General features: G+C 49.6%; 7 non-coding genes across 7 annotated transcripts; all 7 read left to right on the forward strand.

Moving 5' to 3' along the window:
• Nucleotides 1-6,026: 6,026 nt before the first annotated feature.
• Nucleotides 6,027-6,108, forward strand: Trnal-cag (transfer RNA leucine (anticodon CAG)). Its single transcript has one exon. It is a non-coding gene; the product is annotated as a tRNA-Leu (tRNA).
• A 283-nt stretch (nucleotides 6,109-6,391) lies between these two features.
• On the forward strand, nucleotides 6,392-6,463 carry Trnae-cuc (transfer RNA glutamic acid (anticodon CUC)). Its single transcript has one exon. It is a non-coding gene; the product is annotated as a tRNA-Glu (tRNA).
• Nucleotides 6,464-6,849: 386 nt separating this feature from the next.
• Trnah-gug (transfer RNA histidin (anticodon GUG)) lies at nucleotides 6,850-6,921 on the forward strand. Its single transcript has one exon. It is a non-coding gene; the product is annotated as a tRNA-His (tRNA).
• Nucleotides 6,922-13,875: 6,954 nt separating this feature from the next.
• Trnal-cag (transfer RNA leucine (anticodon CAG)) lies at nucleotides 13,876-13,957 on the forward strand. The gene has a single exon. It is a non-coding gene; the product is annotated as a tRNA-Leu (tRNA).
• Nucleotides 13,958-14,240: 283 nt separating this feature from the next.
• On the forward strand, nucleotides 14,241-14,312 carry Trnae-cuc (transfer RNA glutamic acid (anticodon CUC)). Its single transcript has one exon. It is a non-coding gene; the product is annotated as a tRNA-Glu (tRNA).
• A 386-nt stretch (nucleotides 14,313-14,698) lies between these two features.
• Trnah-gug (transfer RNA histidin (anticodon GUG)) lies at nucleotides 14,699-14,770 on the forward strand. Its single transcript has one exon. It is a non-coding gene; the product is annotated as a tRNA-His (tRNA).
• Nucleotides 14,771-21,724: 6,954 nt separating this feature from the next.
• Nucleotides 21,725-21,806, forward strand: Trnal-cag (transfer RNA leucine (anticodon CAG)). Its single transcript has one exon. It is a non-coding gene; the product is annotated as a tRNA-Leu (tRNA).
• Nucleotides 21,807-21,881: the final 75 nt, after the last annotated feature.

The following is a 21,881-nucleotide window of genomic DNA, read 5'->3' on the forward strand; positions in this document are numbered from 1 at the left end:
TCACATGGATTCAGAAGACCGAGAAAATAATATCCAGTGCGAATTTGATAGAAACGTAACCCGTCCGTCTGCTTTCGAAATTCATTCGTGGATGAAAAATGACTTGCAAATTCCTGAAAGTGAAGTGCTAGGATTGCAATTAGACGCGTTCTTGAACTCTTTGTTTGTTGAATTGAAATGTCCGGAATTGTGCGATGGCCTCGTAAGTGAAAACGGTGGTGTACGAAAATTCAAACACTGTGATGGGACCATTAGTAATGTTACTCTGTCGAATGCTGGATTTGGTATTCGAAATGTTCGGGTATTCAATCTGCCATTTGATACTAGGAATGAGACAATAGCTCGTAGCCTTATGCCTTATGGCACAGTTTTGTCGATTACGAAAGAAAAGTGGTCGTCCGCTTATATATATCAGGTTGAGAACGGTATCCGTAGTGTAAAGATGATTGTGAGGAAGCACGTTCCCTCGTTTTTGGTTATGGCCGGCCACCGGGCTTTTATTTCGTATAGTGGTCAGCCGCAAACGTGTTCCCATTGCAATGCCACAGACCATTTTCGGCAAAATTGTCCTAGGCGTAGGCGCCCTGTGCAGCTACCGCCCCGTGGGCAGGATGACGACGCGTCGTACGCGGCCGTGTTGTTAGGTGTTCCCCGTTCACCGGCACGTTCCGCGGAAACGGAAACGCCGTTAGTTGCTGCGGTCGCGATGGATGTCGATGCCACTGCAGCCGGTTCTGATTCTGTTCCAACCTTGTCCGTACTTTCTCAGTCAGTTCCCGCCACTACTGTACCGATTCCGCCTCCGGGTGTGCCTGAAGTTCCGGAGCGGACCGGATCAGAACCCGTTCAGGTGGTTACCCCCCCTGTTGCTGTGGTGGATTCGTCACCATCTAATTCCGTACCTCAAGGTGTTCCGGACGGAGCTCCTGCCTCACAGGAACCTAAGCCCAGGCGTGAAAGTGTTACGGACAGGCGTGGCAATACTGACCGCTTCCGCAGTGCCAGTAGCTCGCGGATTTTAGACACACGGTCTTTTTCTCGCGGAGAACGCAGCCCGTCTCCGGAATGGAAGCAGGTTCCCCGTCCGAAGTCAAAACAAAAACAAAAATCTGTGCAAAAGCCGGCGCACAAGCCCTTGCCCCGCCCCGTAGTCGAATCACGGCCGTCGGTTGCGACGGGGCGTCGTCCACAGCGTCCTGTGGCGAGCAGTCAGCCAGCGCCTACGACAAGTGTGTCGGCAGACAGGCGGGAACAGGTTGTACAGCAGTTAAAGGAAATGTTGCACCACTCTGATGTAAATCTTGCAATGGACACTCCGACGTCTCAGGCACCGAACCCGGCACAACTTTCGGTTAAGCGTAAGGCGGAAGACACCCCCCAGCGTCGCACGCGTCCCCTTTCGCAGGATTCCGCGTCTGTACCTCCCACACACGGACCGCCTACTTTAGCTGCACCGTCTGAACGTTGTGACTGGGCCGACGATATGGAGGAGGAGGGTGGGTCCCCTCCTGCCGTCTAATTTGTTTTAATTTGTTTTTCCTTGTTGTCTATGGTAGCACGCCCTCCATCAGTTGTGGCTACTATTAATCTTAATAAATTGGAGTCGCCTGTGAAGTTTGCAAGTTTTGTGGGTTTTTTAAATTACATTGCTGCTGACGTAGTGTTTTTGCAGGAGGTTGTGTTAGATCTACTTCACTCCATTCCGGGCTATCAAGTACTCTTGAACTTTGATATCGAGTGCAATTGTGGTACTGCCATTTTAATTCGTGTTGGTCATGACTATAGTAATGTCGCTACAATTCCTAACGGTCGTGGTGTAGCTTGCACGATCAACAACGTACGGTATATTAACGTGTACGCCCCTTCTGGTGCCGACGGGCAGCCACGTCGCCGTGTGTTTTATAGTAGTGACATTTGTCACCTTTTACGGGGCCCCCACCTGCCTATAGTCATGGGCGGAGATTTTAACTGCGTGCTGGAAGATAGAGATCAGGAGCCACGGCCGTATAAGTGCCTAGAATTACAGACGCTCGTGACTGAGATGAATTTAATTGACTCGTGGTGTCATTTACACCCGCGGGACGTGGGATTTACTTTCTTTTACCCCACGGGAAGGAGTCGGCTCGATAGGATTTATGTTTCTCGTGAAAAACAGCACTGTCTTACGGACTCCTCTGTTCACCCCGTGATTTTTTCCGATCATTGTGCGTATGTCTGCCGCTTTCATTCTCTGTTGGCGACTAAACCCCGCGCAAGTCGATTATGGAAGTTTAATGTGCGACATCTCTCACACCCACATTTTGCGCTGGTTATCGTGCGTATGTGGCAGAGGGTGCTGAAATATCGCGGTCTCTATGCCTGTACTTTGTCTTGGTGGGTAGAATTTGTTAAGCAGGCATTACGCAAGACCCTCTTGGAGTTTAGTCAGAATGTTGCTCACTGGGAGCGTTCTACATTGCAATTTTATGAAACCTGTTTAACTGATGCCATCCACCTGCACACAAATAATCCCGCTCTTCGGATGGCAACAATTCGGCGTATAAAACTCCGTCTTCTGGCTTTGAAAAGGGAATCGTTGCGCATATCTGTCGTACGGAGCCGAGCCCCCGGGGCGCTGGCTGATGAAGCGCCTTCCGTGTTTCATCAGCTGCGCGAACGCCGGCGCGCAAAGCGACGTTACGTCACAGAGCTGGAATCAGCTGACGGTGCGCGGCTTAATAGCCAGGCGGCAATTCTTGCCGAGGCCCACCGTCACTTCATCGAACTTTTCAGTGAGAAATACACTGATGCTGCCGCGATTTCCGAGCTTCTCCACGACGTTCCATACGTCTTATCCGTAGCGGATCGCCGTCGCCTCACAGAAAACTTTACCGTGGACGAAGTGGGTGATATCTTAAAACTGTGTTCCCAGAACAAATCACCGGGCGCTGATGGGTTGCCACCGGAATTTTATCTGCATTTTTGGCACTTGTTTGGCTCTGCCCTGACTGACGTTTTTAATGAAATTTTAAATGGTGTGGATGTCCCTGCGTCCTTCCTGGAAGGTATTGTGGTCTTGGTTCCAAAGGTTCCGGTCACCAGGAAACTGTGCAATCTTAGACCAATCACCCTTCTTAATGGTGATTACAAACTCTTCACCAAATGTGTCTCCTCCCGCTTGAAGCTGGTCATGAAAAAACTGATTAGTCCCTTTCAATACTGTGCAGTGCCTCAACGCACTCTCTATGGTGCTGTGTCGACATACCGAGATGCCATTGCCTATGCTTCGACGAATAGGATTCCTTTTGGCATTTTATCCATCGATTTTGCAATGGCTTTTGACAGAGTTAGCCACCTATATCTCCGGCGAGTGCTCCAGAAGTTTGGTTTCGGTGTAAAGTATATAACTATGATTTTTAACCTTTTCAAAAATTCCACCTCACGGATTAGTATCAATGGACTTTTATCGGAACCTGTTCCGCTCTGCTGTTCAGTCAAACAAGGGTGCCCTCTGTCAATGGCGCTTTACGCTATTTCCTTAGATCCTTTGTTGCGTAAGTTGCACAGTGTTTGTAGGGGAATACGTATTGGGAATGAGAAGCACGTTTGTCGCGCTTATGCTGACGACCTTGGCCTCTTGGTGTCCTCGGCTACCGACTTTGCTACAATACGCGCAGTTCTTACACAGTATGAACGTGCATCCGGTGCGAGCATCAATACCCGTAAGACGGTTTTTCTTCCTATTTATGCAGCGACACGTGGCTTCAAACGCCCATGGTTTACAGTAAAGCAGGAACACAAAATTTTGGGAGTTCGCTTTCAAGCCAATCTGTTACAGACTGCGTCCTACAACTGGCGTATTGTCTTAAATGGCATACGAGCTATGGCTAGCCTGTCCGCTACTCGCACCCTCGCATTAACACAGCGGGTGATTTTAATAAATGTTTTCTTGCTCAGCAAAGCCTGGTACCTCGCACAGTTATTTCAGGTACCCAAGAATTTGGGCAGAGCCATAACACAGGCAGTCTATTGGCTATTGTGGCGGGGACATATTTTCAAGGTGTCTTACGAAACATGTACTCTGCCGCGCGAACAGGGTGGGCTCGGGCTCGTTCATTTGCTATGAAAGCCGCAGCGTTGCTCCTTCATCGGACGAGCGTCACCATTGAACAGGATCCGTCGAGCCCCACAGCTGTTCTGTTCGCTATTCATCGGCCTCTATCTCAAGCAGCACCTCTCGACCCGACTACCATCCCGTTTCAGCTGCGTTATGTTCGAGAATACTTCATTCAAAAAAGTTATCTCGCCGCCGACGTACTCGACCATCGCACACGGACTGTGAAACGTGTCTACCAGGGACTCAGAGGACGGCCAGTCGGTAATAAGATGGAGGCGCGCTACCCGCGATCTGCGTGGAGGACGGTGTGGGCTCACGTTCATGCTCCCTTCCTGCCAGCGGACGTCAGCAGCTTTTGGTACCAAGTGGTTAACAGAATTCTCCCCACCAACGAAAAGCTGCGCCGCATTCACTTATCTCCATCGAGCTTGTGTGAAGACTGTCGCCAAGACGACACCTTAGAACATCGTTTCGTGTGCCTGAGGTCACGGTCGACTTGGAACATTGCCGCCAGGATGCTCGCACTTATCAACCGGACCAGCGCTGCCGCTTTTTCTGCGGACACGGCATTGATCCCGGACTTCAACCCTTATCCGCATACGAAGCGTGCCGCCACTGCATGGATCGTGTCTCACACTGTGTACGCCCTCCTGCAATTGCGACTTACGGGCGACTATGCCTTTTTGGTTTATTTGTCTACGCAACATGACCTTACCAAAACCAGGAAAGACTATCACCAACTCTTTGCTAATTTTCTGCAAATTGCACTCGCATTTGCCCACGACAAACTGTTGTAATCAACACTTCACTGCTGCGACTTTTCCTTACTTCTGTGTTTTGCATTGTCTCCGGGTCCGGATGCATAGTTAATGCAAATTGAATACTACCGGACCAGTGAAACAGTGAATCATTGAACAAGTACGATGCTTACCCTTGTGCCGGACTGCAACGTGGAAACGACGACGAAAAGTTTAACACAGTTTTATCCTGTGTTCGTGTGTGTTTGTGTTTTGCTGTCATTTAGTGATTTCTTTATGTTTTTATTCATTTTTTACAACTTTTGGTTCCTCCGTCATCAGCGTACATTCACGGATGCGTTGCGCACCGCGTTGCCACGGAGATTGTTTGGTCTTCAAGAAACGAGTTTTTTTTACTTTCTTTTTCACACGTCGGAGTGGATTGTGTTTTCCTTCTCGTTATCCGCCGGACAGTTCGGAAAGTTCGGGAGTCTACTCATTCCTTTGACATGTGTCGATGATTTTAATTTTTGTGACTTTTTTCATTACTTATTTTAATGGCCGCCACGAAGCATTTTGAACATAATATTATGGGACGTGTGAAGGGTGTTCGTTCCCTGTTACTGAGAGGACTAACTCAGACAGTATTTGGTTTTTTATTCTTTTTTTTTCAAATTTAATTCTTTCTTTTATTGAATTTAGGTGGACAGCGCCTCATGCGCTATTATTCTTTCATTTTTTATTTTACGGCGTGTAGGCGCAAAGCTACTGCTTTGCTGTCATTATAGGCCTGCCCTTTCACTTCAAGAGGATTTTAGTTTTCCTTCGATGCTTCGTTAGCGGTCAACAGCCACAAGAAACTTTCCTCAAAGCCATCCAGTTTCTCCGATTCCATCACTTCATCTTGAACACAACGTCTACCGGAGGACGTCGACGGTCAAGGAACCATACGGAGGAGTTTTCGGATTTCAGCTGAATGGACAGTACAACGATTAATCCTTTCTGTTTGCAAGCAGCACCGTTTTATTTTATAGCTAAAGAAGCTCGCCGAAGAAGGCATAACTTGGAGAGCGCAAGGCAAAATCTACAAAAAAAAAAGAAAAAAAGTTGCCACTTTTTACGTCTCATTTTTGTGCCGTTGCGGTGTGCTCTCGTGGGGTGGGACGCAGCTCTTGTGACGCGCGTGTTGTGTAGGTAGCGTGGCCGAGCGGTCTAAGGCGCTGGTTTCAGGCACCATTCTCTTCGGAGGCGTGGGTTCGAATCCCACAGCTGCCAAACGTGTAATGTTTCCTGTGTCGAAGGCAGATGCACTCATTGCCCGCAAAGGAAACAGCAGAACAAGGCGTGAGCGTCTGCTTGGTGAATTGTCGTAGAACAGTGCGTGGTGCAACGACAGGATTTTCAGGCACCTTTTGCTCTCATCATTGCTGGCGTTCGTCTCCACGAAATGCGTCCGGAGCACGCCGTTCTATAACGCGGGAGAGTGGATTTTTTACAGTTGTCGTCAGTTAACCGTCGGTGGCTGCTGCGTTCGCTGGAAAGAGCACTGCCGTCGTTATCCGGTGTGGTCTAGTGGCTAGGATACCTGGCTCTCACCCAGGAGGCCCGGGTTCGATTCCCGGTACCGGAATTGCGCGTTTTTATTGCTCCTCTTATGCGACTTGTCTCGACTTTGCTCGACTGACGCTACGCTGACGCGTGCAGAAAGCTACGTTAAGTATGACTCGCGGCAACACCTGACGGCGAGAGAGATGCGGCGTCTACCCACTTGTTATCGAGCCACATACCGGTACCTGTAGTCAAGAGGCTTGGAGGACTGCAAGACATTGCCACGGAGGTGAATGCAGCCAACCACTGTAGTTAGTGTCCTGACAGCGCAGGCACGTTCATTTGCTCGTATACATGTGATGGAGACCGTGTCTGACACTGCTGTGGCGTACACCTTGGCCTAGGCTTTGCTGGGTATCGCCACTTGCATTCGAGCCAGCTGCCTTCGCGGGCGCCTCCGTGGCCATGGCCGTGATCGTCTAGTGGTTAGGACATTGCGTTGTGGCCGCAATAACCCAGGTTCGAATCCTGGTCACGGCAATTTTGAAAGTTTTGCCTTGCTGCCGTTGCAATGACGAGTACTCGAAATGACAGTACTCTGTTGATTTTTTCACTCGTGTTCCGCAGGCCGCAGTTTGCACTACCACTTCATCCCCAACACGTAATGTCGCCTCCCAGAGCGCAGACGTCCGCTGCTCTCTGTAGTCGAAAAGGGCAGTTGTTTGAAGTGCGATGGATGAGCAGCCAGTCCCAGCAGAACAGGAAGCTGTGGCGTGCACTGTTTGTACAAATGCTAGGAACACTGGCGCACCAAGCAGCGCATGTAGCGTGGCCGAGCGCTTTAAGGCGCTGGTTTAAGGCACCAGTATCTCTGTAGGCGCGGTTTCGAATCCCGTAGCTGCCGGCGGTTTTGCTGTGATCGCGTTAACCTGGCGCTTTTTCTTCAAGTGTAACCTCCTTGAGCTCACATATGTTTGATACATGGAGCATTCTAGCTCCGCCTGACAGTTACAGCTACGATACTTTAGTGGTTACGGAAGGCCCAGGTTCGAAACCTGGTCACGGTACGAAAACGTCTCTTGACGCTGTCTCCTTAACTGCGACAGCTACAGACAAGTGGCGTCGCTACCATACGGCGGGCACGGCTTTTTCTTCCTGTGGATGGCCTAAAGAGACGCTTCCAGTGGGAGAGCAGTGGAAATACATGGCACGGCGATTGCCAAGATACTTCCATTTCGAAGTGATCTTTGTAGTACAAAGGAAACGTTTTGCCGCTGCTGCCCCAACGGTAACGTGGCCGAGCGGTCTAAGGCGCTGGTTTTAGGCACCAGTTTCTTCGGAGTCGTGGGCCCGAACACATCGCGCGCTCGCTCCGGCGTGTCGGGCGGTGTTTACGTGTGCTTCGCAGTCGGCGACGGTTCTTCGCGGTGACTGTTTCTTCGCTGCTGTAGTCAGCTGAACTGTAAGTTCACATGGATTCAGAAGACCGAGAAAATAATATCCAGTGCGAATTTGATAGAAACGTAACCCGTCCGTCTGCTTTCGAAATTCATTCGTGGATGAAAAATGACTTGCAAATTCCTGAAAGTGAAGTGCTAGGATTGCAATTAGACGCGTTCTTGAACTCTTTGTTTGTTGAATTGAAATGTCCGGAATTGTGCGATGGCCTCGTAAGTGAAAACGGTGGTGTACGAAAATTCAAACACTGTGATGGGACCATTAGTAATGTTACTCTGTCGAATGCTGGATTTGGTATTCGAAATGTTCGGGTATTCAATCTGCCATTTGATACTAGGAATGAGACAATAGCTCGTAGCCTTATGCCTTATGGCACAGTTTTGTCGATTACGAAAGAAAAGTGGTCGTCCGCTTATATATATCAGGTTGAGAACGGTATCCGTAGTGTAAAGATGATTGTGAGGAAGCACGTTCCCTCGTTTTTGGTTATGGCCGGCCACCGGGCTTTTATTTCGTATAGTGGTCAGCCGCAAACGTGTTCCCATTGCAATGCCACAGACCATTTTCGGCAAAATTGTCCTAGGCGTAGGCGCCCTGTGCAGCTACCGCCCCGTGGGCAGGATGACGACGCGTCGTACGCGGCCGTGTTGTTAGGTGTTCCCCGTTCACCGGCACGTTCCGCGGAAACGGAAACGCCGTTAGTTGCTGCGGTCGCGATGGATGTCGATGCCACTGCAGCCGGTTCTGATTCTGTTCCAACCTTGTCCGTACTTTCTCAGTCAGTTCCCGCCACTACTGTACCGATTCCGCCTCCGGGTGTGCCTGAAGTTCCGGAGCGGACCGGATCAGAACCCGTTCAGGTGGTTACCCCCCCTGTTGCTGTGGTGGATTCGTCACCATCTAATTCCGTACCTCAAGGTGTTCCGGACGGAGCTCCTGCCTCACAGGAACCTAAGCCCAGGCGTGAAAGTGTTACGGACAGGCGTGGCAATACTGACCGCTTCCGCAGTGCCAGTAGCTCGCGGATTTTAGACACACGGTCTTTTTCTCGCGGAGAACGCAGCCCGTCTCCGGAATGGAAGCAGGTTCCCCGTCCGAAGTCAAAACAAAAACAAAAATCTGTGCAAAAGCCGGCGCACAAGCCCTTGCCCCGCCCCGTAGTCGAATCACGGCCGTCGGTTGCGACGGGGCGTCGTCCACAGCGTCCTGTGGCGAGCAGTCAGCCAGCGCCTACGACAAGTGTGTCGGCAGACAGGCGGGAACAGGTTGTACAGCAGTTAAAGGAAATGTTGCACCACTCTGATGTAAATCTTGCAATGGACACTCCGACGTCTCAGGCACCGAACCCGGCACAACTTTCGGTTAAGCGTAAGGCGGAAGACACCCCCCAGCGTCGCACGCGTCCCCTTTCGCAGGATTCCGCGTCTGTACCTCCCACACACGGACCGCCTACTTTAGCTGCACCGTCTGAACGTTGTGACTGGGCCGACGATATGGAGGAGGAGGGTGGGTCCCCTCCTGCCGTCTAATTTGTTTTAATTTGTTTTTCCTTGTTGTCTATGGTAGCACGCCCTCCATCAGTTGTGGCTACTATTAATCTTAATAAATTGGAGTCGCCTGTGAAGTTTGCAAGTTTTGTGGGTTTTTTAAATTACATTGCTGCTGACGTAGTGTTTTTGCAGGAGGTTGTGTTAGATCTACTTCACTCCATTCCGGGCTATCAAGTACTCTTGAACTTTGATATCGAGTGCAATTGTGGTACTGCCATTTTAATTCGTGTTGGTCATGACTATAGTAATGTCGCTACAATTCCTAACGCTCGTGGTGTAGCTTGCACGATCAACAACGTACGGTATATTAACGTGTACGCCCCTTCTGGTGCCGACGGGCAGCCACGTCGCCGTGTGTTTTATAGTAGTGACATTTGTCACCTTTTACGGGGCCCCCACCTGCCTATAGTCATGGGCGGAGATTTTAACTGCGTGCTGGAAGATAGAGATCAGGAGCCACGGCCGTATAAGTGCCTAGAATTACAGACGCTCGTGACTGAGATGAATTTAATTGACTCGTGGTGTCATTTACACCCGCGGGACGTGGGATTTACTTTCTTTTACCCCACGGGAAGGAGTCGGCTCGATAGGATTTATGTTTCTCGTGAAAAACAGCACTGTCTTACGGACTCCTCTGTTCACCCCGTGATTTTTTCCGATCATTGTGCGTATGTCTGCCGCTTTCATTCTCTGTTGGCGACTAAACCCCGCGCAAGTCGATTATGGAAGTTTAATGTGCGACATCTCTCACACCCACATTTTGCGCCGGTTATCGTGCGTATGTGGCAGAGGGTGCTGAAATATCGCGGTCTCTATGCCTGTACTTTGTCTTGGTGGGTAGAATTTGTTAAGCCGGCATTACGCAAGACCCTCTTGGAGTTTAGTCAGAATGTTGCTCACTGGGAGCGTTCTACATTGCAATTTTATGAAACCTGTTTAACTGATGCCATCCACCTGCACACAAATAATCCCGCTCTTCGGATGGCAACAATTCGGCGTATAAAACTCCATCTTCTGGCTTTGAAAAGGGAATCGTTGCGCATATCTGCCGTACGGAGCCGAGCCCCCGGGGCGCTGGCTGATGAAGCGCCTTCCGTGTTTCATCAGCTGCGCGAACGCCGGCGCGCAAAGCGACGTTACGTCACAGAGCTGGAATCAGCTGACGGTGCGCGGCTTAATAGCCAGGCGGCAATTCTTGCCGAGGCCCACCGTCACTTCATCGAACTTTTCAGTGAGAAATACACTGATGCTGCCGCGATTTCCGAGCTTCTCCACGACGTTCCATACGTCTTATCCGTAGCGGATCGCCGTCGCCTCACAGAAAACTTTACCGTGGACGAAGTGGGTGATATCTTAAAACTGTGTTCCCAGAACAAATCACCGGGCGCTGATGGGTTGCCACCGGAATTTTATCTGCATTTTTGGCACTTGTTTGGCTCTGCCCTGACTGACGTTTTTAATGAAATTTTAAATGGTGTGGATGTCCCTGCGTCCTTCCTGGAAGGTATTGTGGTCTTGGTTCCAAAGGTTCCGGTCACCAGGAAACTGTGCAATCTTAGACCAATCACCCTTCTTAATGGTGATTACAAACTCTTCACCAAATGTGTCTCCTCCCGCTTGAAGCTGGTCATGAAAAAACTGATTAGTCCCTTTCAATACTGTGCAGTGCCTCAATGCACTCTCTATGGTGCTGTGTCGACATACCGAGATGCCATTGCCTATGCTTCGACGAATAGGATTCCTTTTGGCATTTTATCCATCGATTTTGCAATGGCTTTTGACAGAGTTAGCCACCTATATCTCCGGCGAGTGCTCCAGAAGTTTGGTTTCGGTGTAAAGTATATAACTATGATTTTTAACCTTTTCAAAAATTCCACCTCACGGATTAGTATCAATGGACTTTTATCGGAACCTGTTCCGCTCTGCTGTTCAGTCAAACAAGGGTGCCCTCTGTCAATGGCGCTTTACGCTATTTCCTTAGATCCTTTGTTGCGTAAGTTGCACAGTGTTTGTAGGGGAATACGTATTGGGAATGAGAAGCACGTTTGTCGCGCTTATGCTGACGACCTTGGCCTCTTGGTGTCCTCGGCTACCGACTTTGCTACAATACGCGCAGTTCTTACACAGTATGAACGTGCATCCGGTGCGAGCATCAATACCCGTAAGACGGTTTTTCTTCCTATTTATGCAGCGACACGTGGCTTCAAACGCCCATGGTTTACAGTAAAGCAGGAACACAAAATTTTGGGAGTTCGCTTTCAAGCCAATCTGTTACAGACTGCGTCCTACAACTGGCGTATTGTCTTAAATGGCATACGAGCTATGGCTAGCCTGTCCGCTACTCGCACCCTCGCATTAACACAGCGGGTGATTTTAATAAATGTTTTCTTGCTCAGCAAAGCCTGGTACCTCGCACAGTTATTTCAGGTACCCAAGAATTTGGGCAGAGCCATAACACAGGCAGTCTATTGGCTATTGTGGCGGGGACATATTTTCAAGGTGTCTTACGAAACATGTACTCTGCCGCGCGAACAGGGTGGGCTCGGGCTCGTTCATTTGCTATGAAAGCCGCAGCGTTGCTCCTTCATCGGACGAGCGTCACCATTGAACAGGATCCGTCGAGCCCCACAGCTGTTCTGTTCGCTATTCATCGGCCTCTATCTCAAGCAGCACCTCTCGACCCGACTACCATCCCGTTTCAGCTGCGTTATGTTCGAGAATACTTCATTCAAAAAAGTTATCTCGCCGCCGACGTACTCGACCATCGCACACGGACTGTGAAACGTGTCTACCAGGGACTCAGAGGACGGCCAGTCGGTAATAAGATGGAGGCGCGCTACCCGCGATCTGCGTGGAGGACGGTGTGGGCTCACGTTCATGCTCCCTTCCTGCCAGCGGACGTCAGCAGCTTTTGGTACCAAGTGGTTAACAGAATTCTCCCCACCAACGAAAAGCTGCGCCGCATTCACTTATCTCCATCGAGCTTGTGTGAAGACTGTCGCCAAGACGACACCTTAGAACATCGTTTCGTGTGCCTGAGGTCACGGTCGACTTGGAACATTGCCGCCAGGATGCTCGCACTTATCAACCGGACCAGCGCTGCCGCTTTTTCTGCGGACACGGCATTGATCCCGGACTTCAACCCTTATCCGCATACGAAGCGTGCCGCCACTGCATGGATCGTGTCTCACACTGTGTACGCCCTCCTGCAATTGCGACTTACGGGCGACTATGCCTTTTTGGTTTATTTGTCTACGCAACATGACCTTACCAAAACCAGGAAAGACTATCACCAACTCTTTGCTAATTTTCTGCAAATTGCACTCGCATTTGCCCACGACAAACTGTTGTAATCAACACTTCACTGCTGCGACTTTTCCTTACTTCTGTGTTTTGCATTGTCTCCGGGTCCGGATACATAGTTAATGCAAATTGAATACTACCGGACCAGTGAAACAGTGAATCATTGAACAAGTACGATGCTTACCCTTGTGCCGGACTGCAACGTGGAAACGACGACGAAAAGTTTAACACAGTTTTATCCTGTGTTCGTGTGTGTTTGTGTTTTGCTGTCATTTAGTGATTTCTTTATGTTTTTATTCATTTTTTACAACTTTTGGTTCCTCCGTCATCAGCGTACATTCACGGATGCGTTGCGCACCGCGTTGCCACGGAGATTGTTTGGTCTTCAAGAAACGAGTTTTTTTTACTTTCTTTTTCACACGTCGGAGTGGATTGTGTTTTGCTTCTCGTTATCCGCCGGACAGTTCGGAAAGTTCGGGAGTCTACTCATTCCTTTGACATGTGTCGATGATTTTAATTTTTGTGACTTTTTTCATTACTTATTTTAATGGCCGCCACGAAGCATTTTGAACATAATATTATGGGACGTGTGAAGGGTGTTCGTTCCCTGTTACTGAGAGGACTAACTCAGACAGTATTTGGTTTTTTATTCTTTTTTTTTCAAATTTTATTCTTTCTTTTATTGAATTTAGGTGGACAGCGCCTCATGCGCTATTATTCTTTCATTTTTTATTTTACGGCGTGTAGGCGCAAAGCTACTGCTTTGCTGTCATTATAGGCCTGCCCTTTCACTTCAAGAGGATTTTAGTTTTCCTTCGATGCTTCGTTAGCGGTCAACAGCCACAAGAAACTTTCCTCAAAGCCATCCAGTTTCTCCGATTCCATCACTTCATCTTGAACACAACGTCTACCGGAGGACGTCGACGGTCAAGGAACCATACGGAGGAGTTTTCGGATTTCAGCTGAATGGACAGTACAACGATTAATCCTTTCTGTTTGCAAGCAGCACCGTTTTATTTTATAGCTAAAGAAGCTCGCCGAAGAAGGCATAACTTGGAGAGCGCAAGGCAAAATCTACAAAAAAAAAAGAAAAAAAGTTGCCACTTTTTACGTCTCATTTTTGTGCCGTTGCGGTGTGCTCTCGTGGGGTGGGACGCAGCTCTTGTGACGCGCGTGTTGTGTAGGTAGCGTGGCCGAGCGGTCTAAGGCGCTGGTTTCAGGCACCATTCTCTTCGGAGGCGTGGGTTCGAATCCCACAGCTGCCAAACGTGTAATGTTTCCTGTGTCGAAGGCAGATGCACTCATTGCCCGCAAAGGAAACAGCAGAACAAGGCGTGAGCGTCTGCTTGGTGAATTGTCGTAGAACAGTGCGTGGTGCAACGACAGGATTTTCAGGCACCTTTTGCTCTCATCATTGCTGGCGTTCGTCTCCACGAAATGCGTCCGGAGCACGCCGTTCTATAACGCGAGAGAGTGGATTTTTTACAGTTGTCGTCAGTTAACCGTCGGTGGCTGCTGCGTTCGCTGGAAAGAGCACTGCCGTCGTTATCCGGTGTGGTCTAGTGGCTAGGATACCTGGCTCTCACCCAGGAGGCCCGGGTTCGATTCCCGGTACCGGAATTGCGCGTTTTTATTGCTCCTCTTATGCGACTTGTCTCGACTTTGCTCGACTGACGCTACGCTGACGCGTGCAGAAAGCTACGTTAAGTATGACTCGCGGCAACACCTGACGGCGAGAGAGATGCGGCGTCTACCCACTTGTTATCGAGCCACATACCGGTACCTGTAGTCAAGAGGCTTGGAGGACTGCAAGACATTGCCACGGAGGTGAATGCAGCCAACCACTGTAGTTAGTGTCCTGACAGCGCAGGCACGTTCATTTGCTCGTATACATGTGATGGAGACCGTGTCTGACACTGCTGTGGCGTACACCTTGGCCTAGGCTTTGCTGGGTATCGCCACTTGCATTCGAGCCAGCTGCCTTCGCGGGCGCCTCCGTGGCCATGGCCGTGATCGTCTAGTGGTTAGGACATTGCGTTGTGGCCGCAATAACCCAGGTTCGAATCCTGGTCACGGCAATTTTGAAAGTTTTGCCTTGCTGCCGTTGCAATGACGAGTACTCGAAATGACAGTACTCTGTTGATTTTTTCACTCGTGTTCCGCAGGCCGCAGTTTGCACTACCACTTCATCCCCAACACGTAATGTCGCCTCCCAGAGCGCAGACGTCCGCTGCTCTCTGTAGTCGAAAAGGGCAGTTGTTTGAAGTGCGATGGATGAGCAGCCAGTCCCAGCAGAACAGGAAGCTGTGGCGTGCACTGTTTGTACAAATGCTAGGAACACTGGCGCACCAAGCAGCGCATGTAGCGTGGCCGAGCGCTTTAAGGCGCTGGTTTAAGGCACCAGTATCTCTGTAGGCGCGGTTTCGAATCCCGTAGCTGCCGGCGGTTTTGCTGTGATCGCGTTAACCTGGCGCTTTTTCTTCAAGTGTAACCTCCTTGAGCTCACATATGTTTGATACATGGAGCATTCTAGCTCCGCCTGACAGTTACAGCTACGATACTTTAGTGGTTACGGAAGGCCCAGGTTCGAAACCTGGTCACGGTACGAAAACGTCTCTTGACGCTGTCTCCTTAACTGCGACAGCTACAGACAAGTGGCGTCGCTACCATACGGCGGGCACGGCTTTTTCTTCCTGTGGATGGCCTAAAGAGACGCTTCCAGTGGGAGAGCAGTGGAAATACATGGCACGGCGATTGCCAAGATACTTCCATTTCGAAGTGATCTTTGTAGTACAAAGGAAACGTTTTGCCGCTGCTGCCCCAACGGTAACGTGGCCGAGCGGTCTAAGGCGCTGGTTTTAGGCACCAGTTTCTTCGGAGTCGTGGGCCCGAACACATCGCGCGCTCGCTCCGGCGTGTCGGGCGGTGTTTACGTGTGCTTCGCAGTCGGCGACGGTTCTTCGCGGTGACTGTTTCTTCGCTGCTGTAGTCAGCTGAACTGTAAGTTCACATGGATTCAGAAGACCGAGAAAATAATATCCAGTGCGAATTTGATAGAAACGTAACCCGTCCGTCTGCTTTCGAAATTCATTCGTGGATGAAAAATGACTTGCAAATTCCTGAAAGTGAAGTGCTAGGATTGCAATTAGACGCGTTCTTGAACTCTTTGTTTGTTGAATTGAAATGTCCGGAATTGTGCGATGGCCTCGTAAGTGAAAACGGTGGTGTACGAAAATTCAAACACTGTGATGGGACCATTAGTAATGTTACTCTGTCGAATGCTGGATTTGGTATTCGAAATGTTCGGGTATTCAATCTGCCATTTGATACTAGGAATGAGACAATAGCTCGTAGCCTTATGCCTTATGGCACAGTTTTGTCGACTACGAAAGAAAAGTGGTCGTCCGCTTATATATATCAGGTTGAGAACGGTATCCGTAGTGTAAAGATGATTGTGAGGAAGCACGTTCCCTCGTTTTTGGTTATGGCCGGCCACCGGGCTTTTATTTCGTATAGTGGTCAGCCGCAAACGTGTTCCCATTGCAATGCCACAGACCATTTTCGGCAAAATTGTCCTAGGCGTAGGCGCCCTGTGCAGCTACCGCCCCGTGGGCAGGATGACGACGCGTCGTACGCGGCCGTGTTGTTAGGTGTTCCCCGTTCACCGGCACGTTCCGCGGAAACGGAAACGCCGTTAGTTGCTGCGGTCGCGATGGATGTCGATGCCACTGCAGCCGGTTCTGATTCTGTTCCAACCTTGTCCGTACTTTCTCAGTCAGTTCCCGCCACTACTGTACCGATTCCGCCTCCGGGTGTGCCTGAAGTTCCGGAGCGGACCGGATCAGAACCCGTTCAGGTGGTTACCCCCCCTGTTGCTGTGGTGGATTCGTCACCATCTAATTCCGTACCTCAAGGTGTTCCGGACGGAGCTCCTGCCTCACAGGAACCTAAGCCCAGGCGTGAAAGTGTTACGGACAGGCGTGGCAATACTGACCGCTTCCGCAGTGCCAGTAGCTCGCGGATTTTAGACACACGGTCTTTTTCTCGCGGAGAACGCAGCCCGTCTCCGGAATGGAAGCAGGTTCCCCGTCCGAAGTCAAAACAAAAACAAAAATCTGTGCAAAAGCCGGCGCACAAGCCCTTGCCCCGCCCCGTAGTCGAATCACGGCCGTCGGTTGCGACGGGGCGTCGTCCACAGCGTCCTGTGGCGAGCAGTCAGCCAGCGCCTACGACAAGTGTGTCGGCAGACAGGCGGGAACAGGTTGTACAGCAGTTAAAGGAAATGTTGCACCACTCTGATGTAAATCTTGCAATGGACACTCCGACGTCTCAGGCACCGAACCCGGCACAACTTTCGGTTAAGCGTAAGGCGGAAGACACCCCCCAGCATCGCACGCGTCCCCTTTCGCAGGATTCCGCGTCTGTACCTCCCACACACGGACCGCCTACTTTAGCTGCACCGTCTGAACGTTGTGACTGGGCCGACGATATGGAGGAGGAGGGTGGGTCCCCTCCTGCCGTCTAATTTGTTTTAATTTGTTTTTCCTTGTTGTCTATGGTAGCACGCCCTCCATCAGTTGTGGCTACTATTAATCTTAATAAATTGGAGTCGCCTGTGAAGTTTGCAAGTTTTGTGGGTTTTTTAAATTACATTGCTGCTGACGTAGTGTTTTTGCAGGAGGTTGTGTTAGATCTACTTCACTCCATTCCGGGCTATCAAGTACTCTTGAACTTTGATATCGAGTGCAATTGTGGTACTGCCATTTTAATTCGTGTTGGTCATGACTATAGTAATGTCGCTACAATTCCTAACGCTCGTGGTGTAGCTTGCACGATCAACAACGTACGGTATATTAACGTGTACGCCCCTTCTGGTGCCGACGGGCAGCCACGTCGCCGTGTGTTTTATAGTAGTGACATTTGTCACCTTTTACGGGGCCCCCACCTGCCTATAGTCATGGGCGGAGATTTTAACTGCGTGCTGGAAGATAGAGATCAGGAGCCACGGCCGTATAAGTGCCTAGAATTACAGACGCTCGTGACTGAGATGAATTTAATTGACTCGTGGTGTCATTTACACCCGCGGGACGTGGGATTTACTTTCTTTTACCCCACGGGAAGGAGTCGGCTCGATAGGATTTATGTTTCTCGTGAAAAACAGCACTGTCTTACGGACTCCTCTGTTCACCCCGTGATTTTTTCCGATCATTGTGCGTATGTCTGCCGCTTTCATTCTCTGTTGGCGACTAAACCCCGCGCAAGTCGATTATGGAAGTTTAATGTGCGACATCTCTCACACCCACATTTTGCGCCGGTTATCGTGCGTATGTGGCAGAGGGTGCTGAAATATCGCGGTCTCTATGCCTGTACTTTGTCTTGGTGGGTAGAATTTGTTAAGCCGGCATTACGCAAGACCCTCTTGGAGTTTAGTCAGAATGTTGCTCACTGGGAGCGTTCTACATTGCAATTTTATGAAACCTGTTTAACTGATGCCATCCACCTGCACACAAATAATCCCGCTCTTCGGATGGCAACAATTCGGCGTATAAAACTCCGTCTTCTGGCTTTGAAAAGGGAATCGTTGCGCATATCTGTCGTACGGAGCCGAGCCCCCGGGGCGCTGGCTGATGAAGCGCCTTCCGTGTTTCATCAGCTGCGCGAACGCCGGCGCGCAAAGCGACGTTACGTCACAGAGCTGGAATCAGCTGACGGTGCGCGGCTTAATAGCCAGGCGGCAATTCTTGCCGAGGCCCACCGTCACTTCATCGAACTTTTCAGTGAGAAATACACTGATGCTGCCGCGATTTCCGAGCTTCTCCACGACGTTCCATACGTCTTATCCGTAGCGGATCGCCGTCGCCTCACAGAAAACTTTACCGTGGACGAAGTGGGTGATATCTTAAAACTGTGTTCCCAGAACAAATCACCGGGCGCTGATGGGTTGCCACCGGAATTTTATCTGCATTTTTGGCACTTGTTTGGCTCTGCCCTGACTGACGTTTTTAATGAAATTTTAAATGGTGTGGATGTCCCTGCGTCCTTCCTGGAAGGTATTGTGGTCTTGGTTCCAAAGGTTCCGGTCACCAGGAAACTGTGCAATCTTAGACCAATCACCCTTCTTAATGGTGATTACAAACTCTTCACCAAATGTGTCTCCTCCCGCTTGAAGCTGGTCATGAAAAAACTGATTAGTCCCTTTCAATACTGTGCAGTGCCTCAATGCACTCTCTATGGTGCTGTGTCGACATACCGAGATGCCATTGCCTATGCTTCGACGAATAGGATTCCTTTTGGCATTTTATCCATCGATTTTGCAATGGCTTTTGACAGAGTTAGCCACCTATATCTCCGGCGAGTGCTCCAGAAGTTTGGTTTCGGTGTAAAGTATATAACTATGATTTTTAACCTTTTCAAAAATTCCACCTCACGGATTAGTATCAATGGACTTTTATCGGAACCTGTTCCGCTCTGCTGTTCAGTCAAACAAGGGTGCCCTCTGTCAATGGCGCTTTACGCTATTTCCTTAGATCCTTTGTTGCGTAAGTTGCACAGTGTTTGTAGGGGAATACGTATTGGGAATGAGAAGCACGTTTGTCGCGCTTATGCTGACGACCTTGGCCTCTTGGTGTCCTCGGCTACCGACTTTGCTACAATACGCGCAGTTCTTACACAGTATGAACGTGCATCCGGTGCGAGCATCAATACCCGTAAGACGGTTTTTCTTCCTATTTATGCAGCGACACGTGGCTTCAAACGCCCATGGTTTACAGTAAAGCAGGAACACAAAATTTTGGGAGTTCGCTTTCAAGCCAATCTGTTACAGACTGCGTCCTACAACTGGCGTATTGTCTTAAATGGCATACGAGCTATGGCTAGCCTGTCCGCTACTCGCACCCTCGCATTAACACAGCGGGTGATTTTAATAAATGTTTTCTTGCTCAGCAAAGCCTGGTACCTCGCACAGTTATTTCAGGTACCCAAGAATTTGGGCAGAGCCATAACACAGGCAGTCTATTGGCTATTGTGGCGGGGACATATTTTCAAGGTGTCTTACGAAACATGTACTCTGCCGCGCGAACAGGGTGGGCTCGGGCTCGTTCATTTGCTATGAAAGCCGCAGCGTTGCTCCTTCATCGGACGAGCGTCACCATTGAACAGGATCCGTCGAGCCCCACAGCTGTTCTGTTCGCTATTCATCGGCCTCTATCTCAAGCAGCACCTCTCGACCCGACTACCATCCCGTTTCAGCTGCGTTATGTTCGAGAATACTTCATTCAAAAAAGTTATCTCGCCGCCGACGTACTCGACCATCGCACACGGACTGTGAAACGTGTCTACCAGGGACTCAGAGGACGGCCAGTCGGTAATAAGATGGAGGCGCGCTACCCGCGATCTGCGTGGAGGACGGTGTGGGCTCACGTTCATGCTCCCTTCCTGCCAGCGGACGTCAGCAGCTTTTGGTACCAAGTGGTTAACAGAATTCTCCCCACCAACGAAAAGCTGCGCCGCATTCACTTATCTCCATCGAGCTTGTGTGAAGACTGTCGCCAAGACGACACCTTAGAACATCGTTTCGTGTGCCTGAGGTCACGGTCGACTTGGAACATTGCCGCCAGGATGCTCGCACTTATCAACCGGACCAGCGCTGCCGCTTTTTCTGCGGACACGGCATTGATCCCGGACTTCAACCCTTATCCGCATACGAAGCGTGCCGCCACTGCATGGATCGTGTCTCACACTGTGTACGCCCTCCTGCAATTGCGACTTACGGGCGACTATGCCTTTTTGGTTTATTTGTCTACGCAACATGACCTTACCAAAACCAGGAAAGACTATCACCAACTCTTTGCTAATTTTCTGCAAATTGCACTCGCATTTGCCCACGACAAACTGTTGTAATCAACACTTCACTGCTGCGACTTTTCCTTACTTCTGTGTTTTGCATTGTCTCCGGGTCCGGATACATAGTTAATGCAAATTGAATACTACCGGACCAGTGAAACAGTGAATCATTGAACAAGTACGATGCTTACCCTTGTGCCGGACTGCAACGTGGAAACGACGACGAAAAGTTTAACACAGTTTTATCCTGTGTTCGTGTGTGTTTGTGTTTTGCTGTCATTTAGTGATTTCTTTATGTTTTTATTCATTTTTTACAACTTTTGGTTCCTCCGTCATCAGCGTACATTCACGGATGCGTTGCGCACCGCGTTGCCACGGAGATTGTTTGGTCTTCAAGAAACGAGTTTTTTTTACTTTCTTTTTCACACGTCGGAGTGGATTGTGTTTTGCTTCTCGTTATCCGCCGGACAGTTCGGAAAGTTCGGGAGTCTACTCATTCCTTTGACATGTGTCGATGATTTTAATTTTTGTGACTTTTTTCATTACTTATTTTAATGGCCGCCACGAAGCATTTTGAACATAATATTATGGGACGTGTGAAGGGTGTTCGTTCCCTGTTACTGACAGGACTAACTCAGACAGTATTTGGTTTTTTATTCTTTTTTTTTCAAATTTTATTCTTTCTTTTATTGAATTTAGGTGGACAGCGCCTCATGCGCTATTATTCTTTCATTTTTTATTTTACGGCGTGTAGGCGCAAAGCTACTGCTTTGCTGTCATTATAGGCCTGCCCTTTCACTTCAAGAGGATTTTAGTTTTCCTTCGATGCTTCGTTAGCGGTCAACAGCCACAAGAAACTTTCCTCAAAGCCATCCAGTTTCTCCGATTCCATCACTTCATCTTGAACACAACGTCTACCGGAGGACGTCGACGGTCAAGGAACCATACGGAGGAGTTTTCGGATTTCAGCTGAATGGACAGTACAACGATTAATCCTTTCTGTTTGCAAGCAGCACCGTTTTATTTTATAGCTAAAGAAGCTCGCCGAAGAAGGCATAACTTGGAGAGCGCAAGGCAAAATCTACAAAAAAAAAAGAAAAAAAGTTGCCACTTTTTACGTCTCATTTTTGTGCCGTTGCGGTGTGCTCTCGTGGGGTGGGACGCAGCTCTTGTGACGCGCGTGTTGTGTAGGTAGCGTGGCCGAGCGGTCTAAGGCGCTGGTTTCAGGCACCATTCTCTTCGGAGGCGTGGGTTCGAATCCCACAGCTGCCAAACGTGTAATGTTTCCTGTGTCGAAGGCAGATGCACTCATTGCCCGCAAAGGAAACAGCAGAACAAGGCGTGAGC

The sequence above is a fragment of the Schistocerca serialis genome, chromosome 1 (assembly GCF_023864345.2).
Source record: "Schistocerca serialis cubense isolate TAMUIC-IGC-003099 chromosome 1, iqSchSeri2.2, whole genome shotgun sequence".
In the NCBI taxonomy this organism is placed as follows: domain Eukaryota; kingdom Metazoa; phylum Arthropoda; class Insecta; order Orthoptera; family Acrididae; genus Schistocerca; species Schistocerca serialis.